Here is a 14033-nt window from a genome sequence, read left to right on the forward strand (position 1 = left end):
TCTGTAGGCACCAAGGCAACCCAGGGGAGAACATCCACGTGGGAAAAAAAAAACCTGAGAATTATCCTATGCTTCTTCCCTGATTCATTCTTTGATGTGGTCTCTCATCGAGGTTTGCAACACTGGGACCACATCCTTGGGGAGCTCTGAAAAAGTTCATGTGTCTGGTGAAGCTACAAGACAGGCAGAAGTATACTGTGTATCAGCAGGAGTATTCTCCTCAATGACCACCTCCTTTCCCCTCCTGCTTGACTCATTCAGAAATGTCACAGTCAGAGCTGTGCAAAATTCAGCATTCAAGTCTTAACCCTTTGCAGAGTAGCGAACACCAGGTCTACGTTCATATTCCCAGATGAAGGTCCACATGTTCCCACCTCTTTGGAGGTTTATCAGAACAGGTTGGACAAACACCTGGCAGGAACAGTCCATTCTTGGTCCTGCCTCAGATGACCTCTCAAGGTCCCTCCCAGCCCTACTTCTCAATGATTCTATGGAGCTGAATGTTTGCTATGAGGTTAGACCAGCACCCCCAAACAAAGCTAGTCTGACACAAGTAGCTGCTTTGTAGACATCCTTGCACTCCAATCCCTTGCTCTCATTCATGTCTCTCAGTCCTGCTGAAACTTATAGGCAACCCTCAATTTTCCAACACAAATAAATCTCTAATTCAGTGTGAATGGGGGAAAATCTCTCCTGTATATATTATGATGGGACTGTGATACAGCAATTCAGCATTGTTATGTTGCAGTAGAGCCACACTGTTTAGTTTGTGGTGCATTCTCCCCACCAGCCCCCATAAGGCCTAAAGAGGGTAGAACTATGGTCTTGTGGTTAAGGCACTGGTCTGGGGGCTTAGGAGATGTGGATTCAATTCCTGGCTGTGTTACAGCCTCCCCCAGTGACCTTGGGCAAGTCACTTAATCTATGTGTGCCTCTATTCCCAATCTTCTGCTTCTATGCTGTATCCTCTCTACCCATTTTATCTTGTTTATTTAGACTGTAAGCTCTTTGTGGGAGATCCTGACTCAGTCTACGTGTAGGGTGCCTAACACATTGAGGCCCCAGGTTCAGTTGGCACCCCTATGCACTAACGAAATAGAAATAAAGAATAACAAGCCCAGACTCTTTCCTGTTGTTCTTTGCTTGCCAGGGAGAAAGACATGGTGTCAGAACAATGTTTTGAAATTTTGAATTTGGCTGACATTTCTGTTTGCACGGTGGTGTATTCACAAAGCAAAAGCAGGGAACGTTGCATAGTTCTCCTGATGACATCTGTGAGTGAATCACATAGAGAGGAGGAGGATGTTTATTAAGGAGAAAGCTCCTCGGGGTGGTTTTGTCCGCAGGTGTCTTGGTAACCAGCCATAATAGGAAGTGAATAGACAAAAGTATCAGGACAATTTTGTAATTCGTTTGTTCAAACTGGGTATGCAAAATATGTCGCTGTGATTATGTGAGGCCAATTCCATTTTCAATCAGTTACACGTAGGTGGGCAAAATCTACTGCACATCCAACAGAGGGTAAAGATAAATTGGGGGTGGGGGATTGGGGTGGTGCCATCTCTCAGTTTACACCAATGTCAATCTGGAGTAACTCCAGTGATGTCAGTGAAATGACTCCAGATTTATGCTGGTGTAAATGAAAGCAAAATCTGGCCCTATGGGTGTAATGTTCACTCCAAAATGTCATCAGTGGACTTAGGGTCCAAATTCCTTAAAAACACATAAGGGCACAAACCTGTGTGTGTAAAATGAGCCTGTGCAAACAGGAAGCCTGGTGCTAAGTGTTTTCACACTGACACCCCCAACTGCACACTTACCTGGCACTTGTAGGAGTGTTAACAGTATTGCCAACACCAAAAGCTCAGAAATCATGTGTCAGACACCAAGAAAATCACAAGACTGGCCCAAAAATCATGAGATTTTGTTTTAAATTATACTGTGTTTCATTGTCTATCTTCTGAGCGCCCTGCCCACCCTCTGTGTGTGTGTGTGTGTAATAAATCAGTGTTGTCAGCTCCCCCAAATGTATAGAGTGAGGTGACTTTGGCCCCCACTGCAGGAGTACTCACTGACTGTGTGAGAGTGCAGAGCTTCCAGCTTCTGCCATCTTCCCAATCCATTCATGTATTCTGTATCCCTCCCAGCCCCACATCTGCCCCTTCCTCAGCCAAGCAATTAATTATCCACCCCCCAGCCCCCACATCAATTCTCTTCCTCCAATCATCACATCTGCCTGTCTCCTTGCCCCCACATCAATTCTGACCTCACATCAGTTTTGCCCCCCGCCACCCAGCCTAACCTCTGTTCGTCCTGCAGCCTCAAGATCTGGAGTAGGGGGTGCAGCTGCAGCAGGGTCCCCCTCTTGCCCCTCCCAGCCCTGGTGTTGCAGGGATGGAGAGGGAAGGGGGAAGACCAGGGAGCAGAGCAGACTTACCCATTATTCACGGGAGGGGAGTTGCCCTGAGCTGCTGGGTTCTTTCAGCTACCTTCTCCTCCCTCTCCTCCTACAGGCCATCTCGCAGCTAGTGAGAACCCCTCCTCTGCTCCCTTTCCCCTACCAAAACCTAATCTTGGCTCCTTATGGGAGGGGAGACAGCTCAGCCTGCCTCAGGCAGCAGCCCGGACTGGCTGCTCCTTCCAAGGAGGTGGGGAAGTGAGTAAGGCAGCCAGTCAGAGAGGTCTTACTCCAGGCATATCTGTAGTTTTTGAGAAGGATGGAGCTCCTCAAGTCAGGGTAAGACAGGCTTAAGCGTCAACTAACATCAAGTTACTCCTGAGGAAATTATGACCGTCGGCAATTCAGGATTGTCTAGGTACTTCTCAAGTTTTCATAGAATTGACTACCCAGGAGGATTATAAAAGTCTGTAACTGGCATGTGTTGCACTGGGCGAGATCAATCCCCTTGGCTAACCAAGCCAGCGATCAAGACATGAGGAATACATTGACCAAAAGATCAGGAAGCTGAGGGGCAAATCAAGGGGTTTAAGAATCAAGTACCATATTCTGCCCTCAAGATACATGCATGTCACTCCCACTAATTTCAATGGAACTGTGTATATAGGTAAGATCTGACCCTCAGGTTACTAATTGTCCCCTCAGTTAGTGTTCATGGAAGTAAAGGACTGCTTAGGCAAAGTACAGGTAAGGCTTCTCACATAGCTCTGCCAATGCACCTCAGACCTGTCTAGCAGAACTCCTGACATTCGCCCTTAGCAGGGTTGCTGTGAAAGACTGGAGTTACTTATCACCTGATTCAACTCTCAATGAAATCAACATCAGCTGTCACTGTCACTGACTTGTCAGTGACTGCTCTGGGAATTGGATCAACCTTAATTCTTATCACTTTGCCAGGTGGCTTTCTGCACTAATAAATTGCTTGGCCTGGTGACCGGGAAGGTCACTAGAGGTACTGGAGGGTTTTCTCAGATTTTGCAGTGGGATGAGAACAGATTTGGCTAAAGAGTGACTGACATTTCCACTGGAAAGGATTCTCAACTGACTCCCTAACATGATTAGATAGTGAGATTAGCACGTTGAGCCAAGGGAGCTGAGGACAGATGGAGTCTGCCTCTGAATCACATTACCATCTGTCTCTCCTGCTAGAAGAATGCTTACAGTCAAGAAGAGACAGGTTTCAGAGTAGCAGCCGTGTTAGTCTGTATTTGCAAAAAGAAAAGGAGTACGAGTGGCACCTTAGAGACTCAAATAAATTGGTTAGTCTCTAAGGTGCCACTAGTACTCCTTTTCTTTTTTAGTCAAGAAGTGGAGATTCAAACAAGAAATATTGGCAGCCATTAGGCACATACCCAGAAACTCTCAGAAGTTTTGCATGAAGAACTGAGTGTTCTCTGGAGCCTGTAGATACCTTCATGAGCTCTCCAGAGATCAGGTACGTCTCCATAGCTGACCTCTCTGCCTTCCCTTTCAGCCTTTCCTTTAGCAGTTCCTCCACTTTACTCTATCGGTCTGTTAGAGTCCCTCAGGGAACTGTTCTTGTCCCCCTCCTCTTCGCCCTCTACACATATCACGGGGTGACCTCACTCAATCACTTACCAGGCCCGGTCTGCTTTGCCAGTGTGGCCTGCTTCAATATCCTCTTGATTTCCTTTTCCCACTCATCTCTGTGTCTTTTTCCATGCTGTAACCATGTATGAAATCACTGGGACTACTTGCAGAACAAGGTACTACTCAGCACGAGTAGAGATGGCAGAATGCAACACTCATTATGGTCAGTGGGCATTTTTCCGTATACTTCATCAGGCATTAGATCAGGCCCTTGGTCATGAGAAGGCAAGTGAATGTATCCAGTGCTACACCACTCAGCTGCCACCTTCACTTCTCTAGGTGATCTAGGGCTACTCTCTTTTGAGTGTACCCTTTCCACTCCTGGATATCTGTGATTGAGAGCTAATCTTCCCAAGATTTCCCCTTTGCACTCCCTCAGTTCCAGACTAGCTGCAATTGAGGCCAAATTGCTGAGGCCGCAGTTCCAGTGCAAAATTAGCCTTAAATCGGGGACAATCTCCATGGCTGTGTCTATACTGGAATTTGTTTACTCACTACTACCAGTAGGGGAAGCACTAGTGTAGACCCAATTTGAGGCATCTAGTGTGTGTCATCTAAGCCTGATCAGAGCAGGTCTCCATGGCACAGTGCTTAAAATGCCAGAAGCCAATGGCACGTTGTCTACACAAGGGCTTCCACCATAACTATCATGACTGGAGAGAAATCAGAGGTAGCAACAGTGGCCCGGGATTTTAGCAAACATTTCCTAGTGCAGATGAGTCCTCTGTCCTGCTGTCAAGTGCCAGGCTGTTTGTGACTGACAGATAATTACCCTCTAACTACTGGCTTGTAAACTTTTCAGAGCAAGGTCCAAGTCCTCCTGTGTGTTTATAGAATGCCCATCAAAATGAGGTCCCAATCTTGACTGGGCTGTACTGCAACACAAATAGTAGCCCAATGCTAAATCTGTAACTATGGGCTGATCTTCCTTGCCCTCCCTTTCTGATCCCAGATTCCCCTTTTCCCCAAACAGACCCGTAACAATGTGGCGCCACTGACTGCTGAGATCCGAAGGTTATCTTGATATCTATGCTACAAACTGTTGCCCTGACCTACCAAGGACGTTATGTGACTTCAGTGGGGTGATTGTCCATTTACTTATGTTACAGCTCACTTTAACCCCCAGATAATTCAGACAACTATGATGTGATACAGGACAAAGTTTGGCTGCCTTGACAGCTGGGGTGAAGTCTCTGTTTAAACTTGTTATCAGCCTGGTTGATAGCCCAATAGCCCTCTTTTAAACAAGCAAACACTGAAACACTTGTCCAACAGATGATAGCTGCCCGAGTGATGGTGCCACCGAGATTGCTCCTATGCAGGAAATCCTATGCACCATGTGGGAGCAGAACTGACAATAATTCCCTGCAGCCCCCAACACTCTGGGGGGGAGCCAAGATGGGAAGAGGACGCATAGGCAGTAGCCAGTTACCCTGGGGGCAGGGGGAGGCATAACGATCTAACGCAGACTAGCCTACTTGTCTGCTCTAATCAATATTGGACCAACACAGAACCAGCCCCCAGATGAGGGAACCCTTTCTCACTCCCTTGTGCTTCCTCCTACCCTCCCCGCAAAACCGCAGTTTCCAATGCAGACAACCTAGCCCATGACTTCTAACCTGACAGTGACTTTTTAAGGAACAGAGCCAGGTCCTGGTGGGTAGTGTCTGGTGCCAGGCTATCTGCTTTGCCTGATGCTATAATGATACATTGCTCCATGTTCTGCAGGGATTGCCGCTGTTTCTGCATTTCAGCCAGATTGAGGGTCATCTCCTCACATTCCAGGGGTTTATACATCGCAGTTATGTTGGAAACTTTGTGAAGTACCTGCCTCTTAAACACTCAGCATTACCTGTACTCTTGCTCTGCCCCTCTCACCCTCTCTTTATCTGTGGCTGAAACTGAAACTTGCATCTGTTGATTCCCAGTAACACAAATCTCTCCTCTGCGTCTCTAAATCTGCCTGTTTTAGAGTCTGTCCAAATCTTTGGTGATGGGGGTGGGGGAGAATGGACAGGAAGGACAGTCCTGGGGGAATTACTGTCACTGGCCAGCTAGCATCTTTAGTCTTGTAATCTCACTTTCTCTCTTCCTGTCACTCAAAACTGATGTTAAATTTCACACACACGTGCACATGCGGGTCCACCACAGAAACTAACAGACGTACATGAACCCCGTTCAAGCACTTGAATGTAGTGCAGCCTCAGCAACCTGGTAATTTGAGAGTGTGCAATTCCATCATTTGAGACCGTGAAATTCGGTCCTTATGTGAACATCCCCTGCTAATCCAATCCTGAGTTCCCTCCCAGCTCTGCCAGTGCACGTCAGTCTTAACCTGAAGTCCCCCCTACTCCCCAGCTATATAGGTCCACTAGACTGGGGGTCAGGAAACTTGGGTGCTAGTCCCAGCTGTACCACTGCCTTGTTCTGTGACCTTGGGCAAGTCACTGCACTGTGCCTCAGTTTCCCCTTCTGTAAAAATCGGCTAACGATACGGACTTCCTTTGTAAAGCACTTTGAGATCTAGGGTTGAAATGAACTCAGTATTACTATAATATAGTTATTCCATTTCTGGGCTTCCCACACAACTCTGTTAATAATTCAGTCCTGACTGACAGCCTTCCTGCTGTTTCTGGTCTGGGCTCCCCACACGGCTGTGCCAACGCATCTCAGTTCTGAGCTGCATCCCTCACCATTCTCACATGTGAGCCTCAACACCACCTATTTATTCCAGTCCTGGAGCTCTTTAGACAGATACCTCCTTTTGAATTGTGTAACAAATTGCTAATATGAACCAAAAGCTTTCCAGGCTAGGATAAGCCAACCCCACAACAAAACTCATTTTACTTGTGTCCAAAATCACATTTGAATCCTAATGCTATTTTAAGGAAACTTACCTGGATCTCTGTTACCTAAGTCTTTCAAAGCTGGCAACCTTGCAAGTGTGAGCTCAGCGCATTAAGCAACATGTGTGGGGGAGGAGAGGAGAGGATTGCTTCAGAGCATTGGCACCTGCTGAGAGAAGGAAGAAGATGGCCACCTTGGGGCAAAATGCTTTGCCATAATGTTGGCGACCAAAGTTAGTTCCCTGCTCTCCAGGTTCCTTTCAATGTGCAATGGAGCAAGTGTTTCAAAACAAGCCAAGAGATTCAATTTCAAAGTAAATATAAATAAATAAAATACACAAATGCAACAGAAAATTGAAAATGTAAATGAAGAGAATCAGGCAAGCCAGAAGTTAATGTCCTTATGGCACCATTAATTCCACCACTTTGAAGATGCAGAATAAATATTATAACGAGTAATTCAACCAGCTACAAATGTGGCCAAGTTATACAAGATTTAGTGGTATTTCTGTGGTGCGCATTAATTATTAGTACTAGTATTTATGTGTAACACAACAGTGCCTAGAGGCCCCAGTCAGAGATCAGGGTCCTGTTGTGCTAGATATTGTACACATGTCTAATAAGATTGCCCCAGCCCCAAAGACCTTACAATATGATGAGATACAACAGGTGGTGGTAAGAAACAAGAGCACGGGGAGGCCCAGATGACAGTGAAATGATCATATTTGATATAACGTCCAGTAGTCACAGTCTCAGAGCATCTCACCCCACTGGCGTGAGGTCGGGAAGTATTACTGTCTCCATTTTGCCGATAAGGAAACCAAAGCACAGAAAGGTAAGGGACTTGCCCAAGGTCATAAAAGAAAGTGTGTAGTAGGCTGGAAGTAAAATGCAGATTAACTGATTCCTAGTCCCCTCTGCCTCAACTGCAGGACCACTCATTTTTCACTCAAGATCACTCACCTTGCAGACAGTGCTGCTAGGTGGAGTTATTACTTGCATTACAGACTTCTTCGGAAAACACAGGGGCTGGCGGTTGGGTAGATGATGCGCACTCTTGGTTCTGACTCAGCTTGAAGCCGTGGGCATAGAGGCACTTATGTGGTTGTGCATATATCTGTATTAACACTCTTTATGACAGCAGACACCATAAGGCTGCTCAAGGTCACGCAGCAGTAAATTAGCAGCTGAGCTGGGATCGGAACTGCTGTTCTCCCTAGTGTCACCTCTCACACTAAAGCACCAGTAGCTCACTAGGAGAAAACCTGGGTGCATAGCCACTCCTCACCCCTCAGCCATGGGTCAGTCTTTCCCCCAGCGTGGGGTGATACAAATGGCTACCAGGGCCAAAGAGTTCAGGAAGAAAGAATTGCCCTGGGAAGAAGAGGTTAAAGTCACATGCGGGCGCTTTTCTGCTTAAAAGGCTCCCGGGGACGGAGGGGGTAGCCTAAAACCTGATTTGTGAAGCAATATCCCCAAACTTAATACAAAATCTTGATAAGAATGTTCTTTATGGCAGGAAAAGAGGATTGGTGAGTGAGGGAAAGGGGAAAACAAAGGAGTCAGTTCTCTTGATTTTGCCTGCTGGCTTTAGAACAAGGTAAACACATCTATGGAGTAGAGATATTTGAACTCACATCCTTGAGGGGCTCATTAGACTTTATACAGTCCAGCAAGGAGGGCCCCCCGTTTTCATACAACCCATCTGCGAATGGGTAGTTGAGTGTGAACAGGGAAGAAATGCTCATAGCCCAGAGCACAGCAAGATATGTCTGCACTGCAGTTGGGAGGTCCAAGCTTGCCCGACCCCCTGGGCCTGAGCTCAGGTGGCTAGCCCAAGCCACCACCTGAGCAGCAGTGTCCACACTGCTATTTTTAGCATGTTAGCTCAAGCTGAGCTAGTGAGAGCCTACCTACCTGGGCTGGGAATCACCACCCTCTTTCCTCCCCTCCCCCCACACCAACAGCAGTGTAGACATACTCACACAGACTCCATTCAAAAGTCACCCCACATTCTGTGCTGCCCTCAGGTACATGGGTGAAACTCCCATTCATGTCAACCAGGTAAATCAGAGCAGACTTGGGTTCTCTCTATCTATAGGGTACCCTACCATTTAAAGCTATGGAGGGAATGTGAGCTCCAGGGGTTGGGAAGAGGATACAAAGAGTGTCCTTTTCTTTTTGCAAATACAGACTAACACGGCTGCTACTCTGAAACTAGCTAGGATGACAGTTCAAATCCAATCCAAGCCTCATGACTGAAGTTGGTACCGTCTGAGGGCCGTTTAGTGGCCTAAGCAGAGCAAGATGGTGGGATTCCGTCCATTTCCTAGCGGGGCCAGTGTCCACATCACAACTGGTATTAAGTGTCTTCATGTCAGGGCTGAGGTACGTTGGCAGAGCACTGGAGGGGCTAAACTTGTCAGTATCTGTGCTGTGCCAGTTCTGTGGATGAAGAGAGGATTTCTGCTTCCTGGACCGTAAGGTGGGCTGGCCTATATTACAACAAACCACCCAGGGTATAAATTGGTGGCTCCTTCATGGAGCCGCGAGCCTATAGTACAACAAACCACCCAGGGTATAAATTGGTGACTCCTTCATGGAGCCGCGAGCCCAGGTGTGTTGCTGGCATGGTTCACTGCTACACCCGATACCTGCCCTTTCTGCACTGAGAGGAAGTGTAAAGGGATTCCCCTTTCAGCCCTGGAAACCCTGGCTGGTAAGCCCTCCTGCTGTGTAAACAGCACACACACTCTACCATGTACTGTCACCAAGTGCATCTTTATTATTGTTTTGCCTTATGCTCCAGTTACAAGTCAATTTAGCAGCAGATAGAAGGGGTCCCATTCCTGCTCCAGCCTTTTATACTGCTTGTTTTCTTCTAGCTGGCAAGGTAATTATCTCATTAGCTCATCAGACTCCTTACAGGTGCAAATGACTCCCTCTAACTCTTCAAACCCAGACTACCTTATTCCCTCCTACTCTAACTATGTCCAGTGCCTGTGTCTTCTAAGTGACCAGGTGCTGGCTCCCAAAAGGGACTTTATTTATAGTTGCTAACAGCCCCCTCTCAGAGGAAGATACTGATGCATGTCTACCTGCAGTCAGGCTACCCCTCTTCTGTCTCCTCTACATCTTCTTGGGGTTCTGGCTGCACTTTTCCTCACATCCTTCTGTTTATTCACATCCCATCCTCAGTAAGACCAGGAATCTCATCACCAGCCTCCCCCCGGGACTGGCCAAAATGGCCACCTACCAGTCAGGAGGAGGAGGAAGCTGGCTGAGGATGTTCTTTGTGATCGTGGGCCCAATTTCCTGGCACATCTGCATTCATGGATCTGGGCACCATCCCTCTGGATGCCACCCACTAGCTCCCTTGATTTCAGAGCAAAGGGAGCTGTCCGGGCTTTTCTTCTTGGTGTCCCCTTCCAGATCCCTTAGTTTGAACCTTTGACCCGATGCCTTTCTTCTTTTGTTTTTCATTGCCCCAAGCCATTCAGTTGACCTCTCCCCTCTGCTGAAGATGAAGTCTGATGTTCTCATGGGTAGAACCCTTTTGGGGACCTAATGGTTCTCTCATGCCCCAGACTGGCTTGGGATCCAGCAGCCCCTCTCTCCAGAGGGATTAGGGTTATTGGGCATCACAGGTGGCCTGCGGATTCAGGTGAATTAATAGTGTGCTCTACTTGTTCCCCCACAAGCATCAGGGAACATGGTTGGCACTGATCTCATCCTAATCACTTTAATAAAGCCAGCAGGGCTCTGAGAGCCCATGGGGCATTGGGAGGGAAATGGCTGCCCTGGAGAGGTAGTTTTATGTAAACAAATCCAGATTATTCATGCACATGCAAGTAGGCACACATGAAAATATGCATGGCCCAGAGCCACCCACAAACATATCTGGTCACAAACATACCCTAAAAATATGCACACAGAATCACTGCCGACAATCCCTTGGAGTTTGAGGAAGATTTCCATAAAATCCTAGCCAGACAGTTATCACTGGTGATTCCGCAGGTGGCTAATGCGACCAACCCACAGATCTTGTCACAAGTGGGGCAGGACATTTCCCAATGGAAAGGGCCGATCTGGATTGGTGAATCAGGCTGCGGCGCATTCTTTCCTCCTTTCCCATGTCTCCATTGGATCTCAGAATACTGGGATCCTTGCCACAAGGTCCTTTTCCATTTTGGTCAGTTGAGGGCTTGGGTTTCCCCATGAGCTTATGTCAATATTGCACTTCTTCATGTTGGCTTTCAGGGTGTCTTTGAAGTGCTTTTTTTGCCTGCCCTGCATCCATTGGCCCTGGCTCAGTTGTGAGAACATGACCTACTTTGGGAGTCAATTTTCTGGCTTTCAAAGAACATGAGCAGCCTAATGGAGTTGGGGGTGGATGATCATAGTTTCAATGCTGGAGATTTTGGCTTGGGACAGAACACTGCATCCGTCATCCCACTTGATTCAGAAGATCTTGCGGAGGCTACGCTGAGGGTATCGTTAAAGAACTTTGAGATGTCTACTGTATGTGATGCAGGTTTCAGCACCATAAACAAGAGCAAGGCTAAGAACAGCCAGGTACACGAGAAAGTTGGTTTGATTCAATACGTCATGATCTTCGAAGCCACAGAATTATGGGGAGCTGGGCAAGAACAGACCACTTGCGTCCTCCCACGTGTAATTCTGAAGGATTTCTCAGTCCCTCATTCCTACAAATGGCTTCCCTAGCCTGCTCTTGAATTTCTACAGTGGTGGTGCTTTGGCCAGATGTATATGCGTATACAGGCATGGCCACGAGCCCTTGGCCATATACACATGCACATACTCGAAAGGCTTTGAGTAACATCTGCAAGCAGTGTGCATGGGTGCCTGTGCATAGCTCAGCCCATGACCACACACGCAGCTGAATATGCATGCATACGCATGTGCATCTGGCCGTTACAGGAGAGGTTCGGAGAGACATTTGTTGGAATGAGGTAATGAGAGATCCTGCCAAACTGCAGACTGGAGGAGCCACGTTTTAGTGCGCGTGAATCTGCACCCATAATGATGGGCTCATTCATCCAGACACGTGTACATCTAGGGAATCCTCCAAGTGCATATTTGCAGCCAGCACTCAGGGGCGGGCAGCAGCCACTGGCCAGTTAAGAGCCAGAGGGGCCAGATCCAGCAATAAAATCAGGGAGGCAGGAAAGGGAATCAGCTTTGAACTGCGGCCCTCTACATTCCCATGGCTCATTGCTGCTCTCCAGCCCCAACAGCGGTTCCTAAATCTCTCCAGTAGCAGCCTTCAGCCACACGTATCCGCAGATTCCAGTTTTGTGGATCATGCTGTTATACCAATAAAATAAAAACCAGCAGGATCTTATTAAAAGGGGAAAAGGCAAAATGCCACATTTATTGTGAATACAGAAAGAATCACACTAAGCAGTTAGTTATAGCTATAACATTCCATTCAATTTCATATTTATTCACACATTCATTCATACACACACACACACACACACACACAGACAGGTTCTGCAAAGTTGCTTTCATAGTTACCAGCCTTAGAGTTGCTCATGCCAAGCCACTGGCCAGGTGACCTGGACACGAGGAGGGAGCAGGGCCTTGTCAGATGCTCATCTGACGCTCCTGGAAGTTGGTTTGCAGAATCAGACCCCAAAGTTCTCAGTTTCTAGAGTCCATTTTTATAGGAATTTATTCCTATGCCAGTCTATGGGAATTGCTTCATCATACTGTTGCTGAATCAATCAGCAGATGGCACACTCCTAACGGCTCCGTGTTGTTCTTCGGTTCTCCCATCCTTGAGGCTGTTGGGTGGATTCCAGTCTGCCCTCCGGGGGTCCTCTGGCTGTTTCCACTTGACGCCTTCTTCAGCCGATGGACAATGAATGATCAGGGAGGTGCCAGCCTAAGAATTCAGTTATTATCCACACCAAGCATCCATCCACATACATCCTCTATCTCTATTTTAATCACAATTGTTAACAAAGTGAGATAAATACAACAAAAGGGCGGGGAGTCTCTGTGTGCTGTTTCTGTTGTTACAAAGTATTGCTTTGAGAACAGACTCTGTTTTAGGATGTACTAACACAATTAGCAGCTTGCAAGTTTCACACAGAGAGGGAGAGAAACAGTACCAAAAACCAAGAGACCTCTTAATTAGTAATACCCTGGAATTTACACTACGGGGAATCAAACTCATTTGTGATTTTAATACAGAACTTCTTTAATATGATCCAACAATGCCCCCTCCCAGTCTTGTGCTACATCTGGGGATCTTGCCTTCATCCATCCCCATATGCAACTAGGCACCCACACCAACACCCTCCCCCTTCCACACCAGCAGGCAGCCAAACACTGTACACATTGACACCTTCCCCCTCTCTCCCTCCCATTCCGAGACTTTTTATCACAAAACATGCAAACAAACAAGCTATCTTGGACAAATGGCTGGGAAGCTTTTATCCACAAAGGGCAGGTGCTTAGCCTTGTGAAACGTGGCCAGAGTTTCAAAGGGGCAGGCACATTGCAAGCCAGGTGGATTGGGAGGAATGAGGAGTACATTGACCCACTGTCTTTCTCCACCTCAGAAGGCTTCCTTGCCACCTGATGGACTGCAGAGGGAAAGGACAGTGCGGGGAGGGGGGGGTGGAAGGGCACAAAGAAAAGGCAAATACTTCCCTGGTGTAACTTCATTGCAGTCAATGAATCTGGTCTGTTAAAGACTAACCCAGCCCACAAGGCCCCTCTAACTCATGCTGGGAAAGGGAAGAAACGTTACATGTGTGTTATCATAGGAGCCCAGTCATGGACCGGGACCCCACTGCACTGGGCGCTATACAAACACTGAACACAACCACACATTCCCCATCCCAAAGAGCTCACACACACACTAAGACAAGAGAGAACAGAAGGGTACAGACAGCTGAAGGAGTAGAAGTGAACAATGAGACAACGTTGGTCAGAGTGACAGACAGTGCTCTCTGCATACCAACAGCGTAGGTCTTGTTAAGGTTTTGTAGGCATCACAGCAAAGGCGAGTTTTAAGGAAGACTTGAAGGAGGATAACGGGGCAGCTTTGTGGATGTTGATGGGGAGCGTCTCCCATGTGCCAG

The 14033-nt window shown here is 47.3% G+C and overlaps 1 protein-coding gene across 8 annotated transcripts in view; it reads right to left on the minus strand.

Annotated features, from left to right (window-relative positions):
- RAB3IL1 (RAB3A interacting protein like 1) overlaps positions 1-14033 on the minus strand; it is a 70319-nt gene that overhangs the window by 4514 nt on the left and 51772 nt on the right. The window contains exon 12 of one of the 8 annotated variants that reach the window (XR_013346303.1): positions 6967-7084. The exons of 6 other annotated variants lie outside the window; for them this stretch is intronic. The gene's annotated coding sequence lies outside the window, so the exon portion shown is untranslated. The remainder of the gene's footprint in view (positions 1-6966; positions 7085-14033) is intronic. One more of the 8 variants, XR_013346304.1, reaches the window with a different exon arrangement.

The sequence above is a fragment of the Eretmochelys imbricata genome, chromosome 6 (assembly GCF_965152235.1).
Source record: "Eretmochelys imbricata isolate rEreImb1 chromosome 6, rEreImb1.hap1, whole genome shotgun sequence".
Taxonomy (NCBI): Eukaryota; Metazoa; Chordata; order Testudines; family Cheloniidae; genus Eretmochelys; species Eretmochelys imbricata.